The sequence below is a fragment of the Trachypithecus francoisi genome, unplaced genomic scaffold, assembly GCF_009764315.1.
Source record: "Trachypithecus francoisi isolate TF-2019V2 unplaced genomic scaffold, Tfra_2.0 Lachesis_group15, whole genome shotgun sequence".
In the NCBI taxonomy this organism is placed as follows: Eukaryota; Metazoa; Chordata; class Mammalia; order Primates; family Cercopithecidae; genus Trachypithecus; species Trachypithecus francoisi.
The window spans coordinates 98868218-98877464 of NW_022681460.1; the positions used below are offsets into that span (position 1 = coordinate 98868218).

At 45.8% G+C, this 9247-nt stretch overlaps 1 long non-coding RNA gene across 1 annotated transcript; it reads right to left on the reverse strand.

Moving 5' to 3' along the window:
• Positions 1-125: 125 nt before the first annotated feature.
• LOC117098095 lies at positions 126-2356 on the reverse strand. Its single transcript, XR_004443173.1, has 3 exons — positions 2228-2356; positions 1455-1550; positions 126-196 (listed from the first exon to the last, which is right to left on the reverse strand). It is a non-coding gene; the product is annotated as an uncharacterized LOC117098095 (long non-coding RNA).
• Positions 2357-9247: the final 6891 nt, after the last annotated feature.

Consider the following 9247-nt stretch of genomic DNA (forward strand, 5'->3'; position numbering starts at 1 on the left):
TCATTCTGCTAAGCGGAAAAAAACTGCAGGATATTAAACTATATTAATAGTATGGACATAAGTATATGTAATAAAGAAAGAAAAAAACATATACGGGAGGAGAAAAGTCTAAAGAAATTTACCTACCAAATGATGGGTGGGTTTCTCTACTTTTCCAGGTTTCTCACACTTTCAGCAATGTGATTCTCATACTTTCCTAATGAAAAGAAATACATTCATTACATAAAATAAATGAACTGGACCAGGCATGGGGGCTCACGCCTGTAATCCCAGCACTTTGAGAGGCCAAGGCAGGCGGATCACCTGAGGTCAGGAGTTCAAAACCAGCCTGGGAAACATGGTAAAACCTCGTCTCTACCAAAAATACAAAAATTAGCCAGGTGTAGTGGAGTGTGCCTGTAATTCCAGCTATTCGGGAGGCTGAAGCAGGAGAATCACTTTAACTGGGGAGGCGGGGGCTGCAGTGAGCTGAGACTGTGCCACTGCACTCCAGCCTGGGTGAGTGAGATTACATCTCAAAAAATATATAAAAATAAAATAATAAAATAATAAAATAAACGAACTGAGCATCAGTTAAATACCATGCCAGAAGGGTCTCTGAAGAACTCTCCACAATAGAAGTATGTATGTTTTAAGTCCCTGAGACTTCATCCCCTGCCTATGGACAAGGGACTCTCTGCACCAGTTCTGGAACACTCCAGTCCGCCATGCCCACAGATTTAGTTAGAAAACCTTCCCAAAAAGAATTTAGTCCAGGTCATTTCAAAATGAATTAATTCAACTCAACGAGAACTTTTGTAAACCTCCAGTGTATCCGGTTCTGAACTTTTGTAGGCCTCCAATGTATCCTGTTCTGAATCTGGAATGCTCATTCAGTCACAAAATAAACATTTATTGAGTACCTACTATGTGCCAGACAAAAGCTACTCGTTGGGGTGACAATGACAGAGATGGGCAAAATATTCATCTCTTTGGAGCCACAGACTAGTGGGAGAGGCAGATGAGTGACCAGTCAATGGTAATACATCCTAATAGACAGTTTTATTGGGGAACAGCTGGGCGTGGTAGTGTGTGCCTGTAGTCTCAGCTACTCAGGAGGCTGAGGTGGGAGAATCACTTGAGCCTGGGAGGTTGAGGCTGCAGTGAGTCACGACTGCACCACTGCACTCCAGCCTGGGTGACGGGGTAAGACTTTGTCTCAAACAACAACAACAACGAAAAGGCCAAATATGAGCTCAGAGCTCAGACTCAAGGGATGAACGAGGGCAGATCAGGTTAAAGGACAAAAGCTGTTTCCAGCACAGAGAATAGAATATACAAAGACTCAGAAACGAGAGAAGATGGATAAATTCAAGGAACTGAGAGTGATCTCAAAAACAAAACAAAACAAAACAAAACAAAACAAACAAAAGATTTGTCATGATCAGAAAACACAGTCCCAAAATACCACACACCTGGGGGGGCTCTGGGGCTGGACTGCCCGAATTGGAATCTCAGCCCTATCATGTGAGCTCAAAGTGCTTCACCTCACTGAGCCTCGGTTTCCATATCTGTAAAACGGGGTAGAAGTAGAACTTAGAAGAGTCACAAGAACTAGAGAAGAAGTGAGCATTGTTTATATGTGCTTGTTGCTATGAATCCAAAACTGCCAGTAATAACAATAATAATAATAATAGCTTATGCTTTTGTTGAGTCTTTGCTTTGTACCTGGCCAGTGACAGGCACATTATCAGTAACATAAATGCAGGTGTCTCATCTAACCCTTGCATCAACGCTCAGAGATGTGTTTTATCAACATCCCCATTTTACAGATGAGGAAAACTGCGCCAGAGCAGTTTCACAACGTCGCAGCTGTTCCTGGTGCTTCACCCTGATCCTCACTGCCAGAAAACCATTCATCATTCAGCCTTTGCTGGTCTGTGCCTAATGGCTTATACCAATACTTTCTACAGAGAATTCCCTTTGGCTAGCAAAAGCCATTTCACCCAGGGAGTTATGCTGTCACATGCTGGACTGGTCAATGACTAAGCGATATGAGGGGAGAGGAGTCGCACAAAAGTCTAGTCCTCTTGCTTCAAGGCAGAATACACTCCAGAGACCCACGTGAGATCAAGGCTAGCCTTAGCCTGAGAGCCCATTCTTGCTTGGCTCTGTCCCCTCCCCCATTGTCCTTCTTCCCTCACTTTCCTTCTCCTGAGAACCTGCACCTTGAATAAACCTCACCTACCCAAATCTCATTCTCGAGCTTCCAAGGTACCCAACTTGTCACACGACTTGCCGGGATTCGGACCAGGCTTTCTCCTTCCAAAGGGCCCCACGTGAAACCACCAAGCTGCACCAGGCTCATCTCAAAGTCAGAGTCATGGGATCAAAGAACAGTTGTTGATGCCAACCCCTGCCGGCACGAGCCCACTGCTGGGGAAACAAGGCAAACCAGACATCTCAGACTAGAGGAGAGAATCCAAGAAGAAGATGAGAGGAGATGTAATCATCTGTTCTCATGCTGCTAATAAAGACCTACCCAAGACTGAGTAATTTACAAAGGAAAGAGGTTGAACGGACTCACAGTTCCACATGGCTGAGGAGGCCTCACAATCATGGCGGAAGGGAAGGAAGCACAAAGCCACATGGTACAGAGCGGCAGGCAAGAGAGCTTGCGCACGGGAACTCCCATTTATAAAACCATCAGATCTCGTGAGACTTATTCACTACCACGAGAACAGTATGCAGAAACTGCCCCTATGATTTAATTATCTCCACCTGGCCCTTCCCTTGACACGTGGGGATTATTGCAGTTCAAGGTGAGATTTGGGTGGGGACACAGCCAAACCATATCAGGAGGGGGCACAGCATTAGGATGCAGCCTGCACTACTCTAATTCGGGTGGGGGGAGGTTGCTGAAATACACTCATAGGGTAGTTTTAAAAGAGCATCATCAAAGAGACAGGCTTTCCAGTCTTGGTCTCCGGGAGAAACAGAGGGAGAGTGAAAAAAACATGGGCTTTAGGCCGGACGCATGGCTCACGCCTGTAATCCCAGCACTTTGGGAGGCCGAGGTGGGTGGATCATGAGGTCAGGAGTTCAAGACCAGCCTGGCCAGCATGGTGAAACCTCATCTATACAAAAAATACAAAAAATTAGCCGGGCATGGTGGTGTGCACCTGTAATCCCAGTTACTCTGGAGGCTGAGGCAAGAGAATTGCTTGAACCCGGCAGGTGGAGGTTGCAGTGAGCCAAGATCATTGTGTTACTTCACTCCAGCCTAGGCAACACAGCAAGACTCCATCTCAAACAAACCAAAAACGGGCTTTAGACAGATCTAAGCTCAAGTTGGATGTCCGTTGCCGGGCCTCCGTTTCCTTATCTGTAACATGGAGATCACAATATTCACCTTGCAGAGTAGATTAAGCAAGTGGCATGTGTAACGTGCCCAGCACTGTGTCTAGCATGTGCTAGGTACTTGGCATGTGTTTATTTCTTTCCCTCCCTTGTTCAAGGCCACATAGTCCATGACTGGCAGAACTAGAAGACTTCTCCTTTATCCAAAATCAAAGAACTCCTACAAAATAGAAATAGCCCCCTGCCCGCTCCTGCCCCCACCCACCCGCTACCTTAATAGTTTATTTCCCAGTTATTCAATGCAAGAGACTTAGCCCAGCTAAAGTTATTCAAAATCGACCTTGAGATCAGGAACAAATTGGCTACAGCAGTCAGCGATTGGCAAATGCAATCTAAATGCCCCAGGCGGCATTAGAGCCTTCCACGTTGACAGGAAGAGTCAATGTGCATCTTGGAAAATTCTGAGAAAAAAAAATTAAAGGTCACTGCATTTGTAGGCAGAATGGGTTTTCTTGAGACCATTACAAGCAGACTGCCTAAATTGCAAAGATTCCAGGCTTGACAGCTCCCGGAGGACTCCAGATGGAAAGAACTCCACCCCCATCTCATATACATCCAGGCTGCTGTCTGTGGATGTCTGAAGGTTCTCCCACCACCCGTGCTGTTGTTGAAATTCCACAATCAGCCTGCGATGCCCCTGTGAACCATTTTGCTGGGATGGGAGGACCAACTTAGGGCCAGCCCTGTGTTCCAAGGGGCTGACCAGGCAGGACAGCCAAGGAGGCACAAGTCTGTAAGATGGGTCCAAACATGACTCTAGGAAGGGGGTCTTGAGCCAAAGCAGGAAAAATCAAACCCCAACACAAGTGTAGAGAGAGTCAGATCATAAATCACACGTACACAGGGTCCGAGAACCATGGGCTGGGAACCAGCAGACGACAGGCTAGGATAATTGATCATTACAACAGTTGTGCTGTTTTTGTTGTAAGAATAGTATCAATATTAATAACAACAGTAATATATATTGAGTGGCTTCTGGAGCCAGGCACTGTGCTAAACTTTTGCATGTATCCTCTCACTGAATACTCACAGCACTCTACAAAGTGGGTACTGGTTTCATGCCCATTTCACAGAGAACATAACTGAGGCTCAGAGAGGCATCTACAAGGTCACCCAGGTAATCAGGAAAGCCAGATTTCAAGGGCTTGTCCACATCACTCTATGACATGTGGGGAACTCAAGTGTGTGTTGGCTTAACTCAAATAAATAGTAAAAGTTAGGCCGGGCGTGGTGGCTCATTCCTGTAATTCCAGCACTTTAGGAGGCCAAGGTGGTGGATCACCTGAGGTCAGGAATTCGAGACCAGCCTGACCAACATGGCAAAACCCTGTCTCTACTAAAAATACAAAAAATTAGCCAGGTTTGGTGGTGTGCATCTGTAATCTCAGCCACTCAGGAGGCTGAGACAGGAGAATCACTGGAACCCCAGGAGATGGAAGTTGCAGTAAGCCAAGATCGCGCCACTGCACTCCAGCCTGGGCAACAAGAGCGAAACTCCGTCTCAAAAAAAAAAAAGACCACCACCACCACCAACAACAAAACAAACAAATAGTAAAAGTTAATTCTCAATACGAGCCAGTCATTTTTTAAAGTATCTTACATTTTTCTTATTATTTTTTGAATTGACAAAATAAAAATTGTCTATTGTGTACAACCTGTTTTGAAATATGTATACATTGCGGACTGGTGAAATCAAGCTAATTAACATGTGCATTATCGCATATACTCATAATTTTTTGTGGTAGGGATGCTTCAAATTTACTCTCTCAGCAATTTGCAAGAATACAAACATTTTTATTAATTATAGTCACTATTTTTCAAACAAGGAAACGAATGCCCAGTAAAAGTACAAAGTAACAGAACTCTTCAAGGAAGCTGGGGTATTGGGTGGAAAAGATAAATATAGGCTGGGCGCAGTGGCTCACGCCTGTAATCCCAGCACTTTGGGAGGCAGAGGCAGGTGGATCACCTGAGGTCAGGAGTTCAAGACCAGCCTGGCCAACATGGTGAAACCTCATCTCTAGTAAAAAAAAAAAAAATACAAAAAAAAAAAAAAAAGGGCCAGGTATGGTGGCAGGTGCCTGTAATCCCAGCTACTCGGGAGGCTGAGGCAGGAGAAGTGCTTGAACCCAGGAGGCAGAGGTTGCAGTGAGCCGCGAACGTGCCATTGCACTCCAGCCTGGGTGACAAGAGCAAAACTCCATCTCAAAAAAAAAAAAAAAAAGATAAATACAAATACATCCATATATAATGAAAATATGATAGTGGTGTGTTTTCCTGTTAAGCAAATATTTACTTCCCCCTCATTCCCTTCACCATGGGAAGAACAGAATCCTCTGCCGCATTCATGATGGGTTTGTTTTGGCCAATGGAACATGAGCAGAATTGACGGTGTACCAGTTCCCGGCTTAGGCCTTAAAAGACATTGAGTATGTCTGCTCACTCCTCTCTGGAAGCTGCCGACCTTCACCAGGTACCACTGCTTCTCCAATCTGGACCTCAGAAATAAATGTAAGAATCAGACTTGAACTCAACCCACAGCCTAAAGCAGAATCTCTCCAGCTAAACCACAGACCTATGAGCGAGAAATAAGTGCTTATTTTTATAACCCACTAGGGTGGCGTTACTTGTTACACAGCTATAGGTAACTGATACATTTACACATGAATATGTGCCTACTATACATGTGCATATTACAGATACATATGTGTGGCTATGTTACATAGAGATCGATACGTATAAATCCTTAAAAATGTATCTCCATACTTGGGGTAGATATGTATACATATCTATTTGGGAGATAGTAAATGGTGTAGAATTTGGAGACTGCTAAATTTGCATTCTTGCACTGACACTTATGGGCTGTGCATTTTGGGGGAAATTACTTGACCTCTCTGAGCACATTTTTCTCCTTTGTAACATGGAGATAAAGATGATGCTTATCTCATAGGATTACTATGAGAGTTGAGTAAAATAATACACGTAATAGGCTTAGCAGGGAGCCCAACACACACTCACTCACACTCATTCATTCAATAAATGTTTATTGAATAACCACATTTGCCAGGCCCTCTTCTTGGTGTTTAGAACACAATTACTAGCTGTGGGGAAAAAAGCAAAAGTTAAAAGGATAAGGACAGCCAGTAGCCCTGGAGGGAGGGAGGCACAGGATGTTCTTGTGCCTGGCACATAGTAAGTGCTCAATTATTGGTAGCCGTTTTTATTCTCAAAGTGATCAACATGTGAGAACAAGGGTGTCAGCTGGAGATGTGAAAAACAATAATCAGTCTCTCTGCTCCACAGCAGACCCCTGAAACCCTTGGCAAACCCCAGCCATAGATCAAGGACCTTCAGTGGGTGAATACAGCCACAGGAACTGAGATAGCTGACACACAGTCCCTGCAACTCCAGCCAGACGCCAACACCAGCTGCCACTGGGAGACGTGAGCTCGGTTTCTCCATGAAAGAGGAAGGTTCCTGGGGCCTCAGCCATGTCTCAAACCCACTGGTGACATCAAACACACGTTGCTCAGGGGAGCCAGCGAGGCACTCAGAAGCTGCAGGGTGACCCTACATGTAGGTATCGGGAGTCTCAGCGACTTGAGGGTGGAGAAACACCCACGCCTTTGCAAACACTCTTAATGTGATGCCCTTGAGGCCACCTCCTGTTTTTGGCCCTAATTGGCATATTTTTCTGTCTCCCCAGAAACAGCCATGGGAGACAACATTCCATAGCAGTTAAAAGTGTGGTCTCTGGGTTTGCAAGCACACTATTCCCACCATCTGCAACCTTGGGCGAGACACTTAACCCCAGGAGCTTCCCCTCCCGTGGTTGTGATGATTAAATGAGATAACCAGATAAGCCGTTAGACGGAAAACACTCAGCACTTAGCACAGTGCCTGGTGTTCATCATCATGGCTTTTATTATGGACTCATTTTATAAACGAGGTCATCAAGGCCCAGACAGTTTCAGCCATTTGCTCAAGGTCAGAAGGTCACTCTAACCTTGCCATCAAACCTTGGGATTTTCTTTTTCCTCCGTCACCATCCCCAGCTGATCTACTCCTCAAGTGAATTTCAGAAATCCTCCAAAGATGAATTTTGATCTGCCTAGAGCTGTGCTGACTTAACTGGAGGATAGCACATATTTTCACAACAGGAGGAAACTTGACCACAGCTTTGGGCCCTGCGGATGATAAAGTCATTGTAGGTGAACTTGAGACTGGGACTTGGCCCTTGCGTCAATTGTGATTGGTACATAGTGAAGCAGCGTCATTATCTGGGAGTAATACCCGAGATTCGTTGCCTCACGCCAAATAAATTAAGGACACAGACACACACAAGGAGTGAGTTTAAAAGCAGAGGTTTAATAGGCAAAAGAAGAAGAAAGGAGAACGCCATCTCTCTTCCGAGAGAGGGGAACCCAGTGGGACTTCTGGCCCAAGTCAGAGTGCACCGGATTTTACAGGGTTGAGGAAGCGGTGCCTGCTTTACGCAGGGCCCAAAGACTGGTTGCACCAGGTGTGACATTTAAATAGTGCATGGGGAAGCTGGCCACCCCACCCTAGTGTTATTATGCAAATGAGGTCTTTGTCTGGCTGGCTTCTTGTTGCCTGCTCCTTACTGTACATGTGGCTGGCAAAGAGAAGGGAAGATGGAGCCGCCATATTGGACATGCCTAGCTCCACCTAGACTTTTCCTACGGGCATTCACCCGTGCAAGCTTCCAGTTTGCTTGTCTATCTCTGCAGCTTGATTTGACAGGATGCTCTCTGTTAGAAAAGAAAAATGATTTGGGGGCTGCTTTTCATTGAAAGGAAAACCTTACCGAGGACTTCCTTACCCTCACTATCTGCCTAAATAATTTCTTCTCAACTCTTACATCAGTAATATGAACTCAACAGACTGAATGTAACAATCAGATCACAAACACAGATGTGTACAGTCTGGAGTTTACTAGGGTGACTATCCATTCTGGCTTGAGCACTGAAAGTCCCATACCCTGGGAATCTGCTCAGGCCTGGGCAAACCAAGACAGCTGGTCACCCTCGCCATAACACAAGCGAGTGAAGGTATAAAAAGCTGTGCCTGTCCCAGCGTTTTCCACTTTTGAGAAGCAGTCATGTATGGTGGTTAAAAGTAAGGACTCTAGAGCCAGACTCACTTGGTCTATACCCCACCTCCATTGTCCACCAGCTGCAGGACCTCATACAAGATTACCCAACCTCACCATGCTTCCATTTCCTCATGTATAAAATAGAGATATTAGCGTCCCTTACCCTAGGTCAGCCTCAACACCGCTGACATTTTGGACCTGATTGTTCTTTACTGGGGAGTCTGGGGACAGCCCCGTGCTGGATGTTTAGCAGCATCCATGGCCTCTACGTGCTGAATGACAGTCGCACAGTGTACCCCAGTTGTGACAATCAAAATGTCTCCAGACATTGCCAAATGTCCCTTATGGGGACAGAAGTGTCCCCAGTTGAGAACCAGTGGTGTAGGCAGTGTTGTGAGCATAAGGGAGGTGGTGCATGCAAAGTGCTGAGAAAAAGCCATGACTTGGAGAGTCTGTTTCTACAGGAACAGCCAATAAAGCCTTAGAGACAGAGCAGAAAGGTGGCAAGCCAAGAGCTGAGCAAGCAGGACCTTGGAGGGACCAAGGGCAGGGCAGCCAAGCCACTGTGAAGTGGGACAAGCTCTGCAAACGGAGCCCAGCCCGGCCACCATCCCTCTCACCTCTCACAGGAGCTTGAGCTTTTATTTCACCGCAGGTGAAGAAAGTGGAGTGAATTACTCCTGAGTTTCTGGCATGGCACCACGGTGCAGTGCAAAGTCCCTTCAGCTGAGG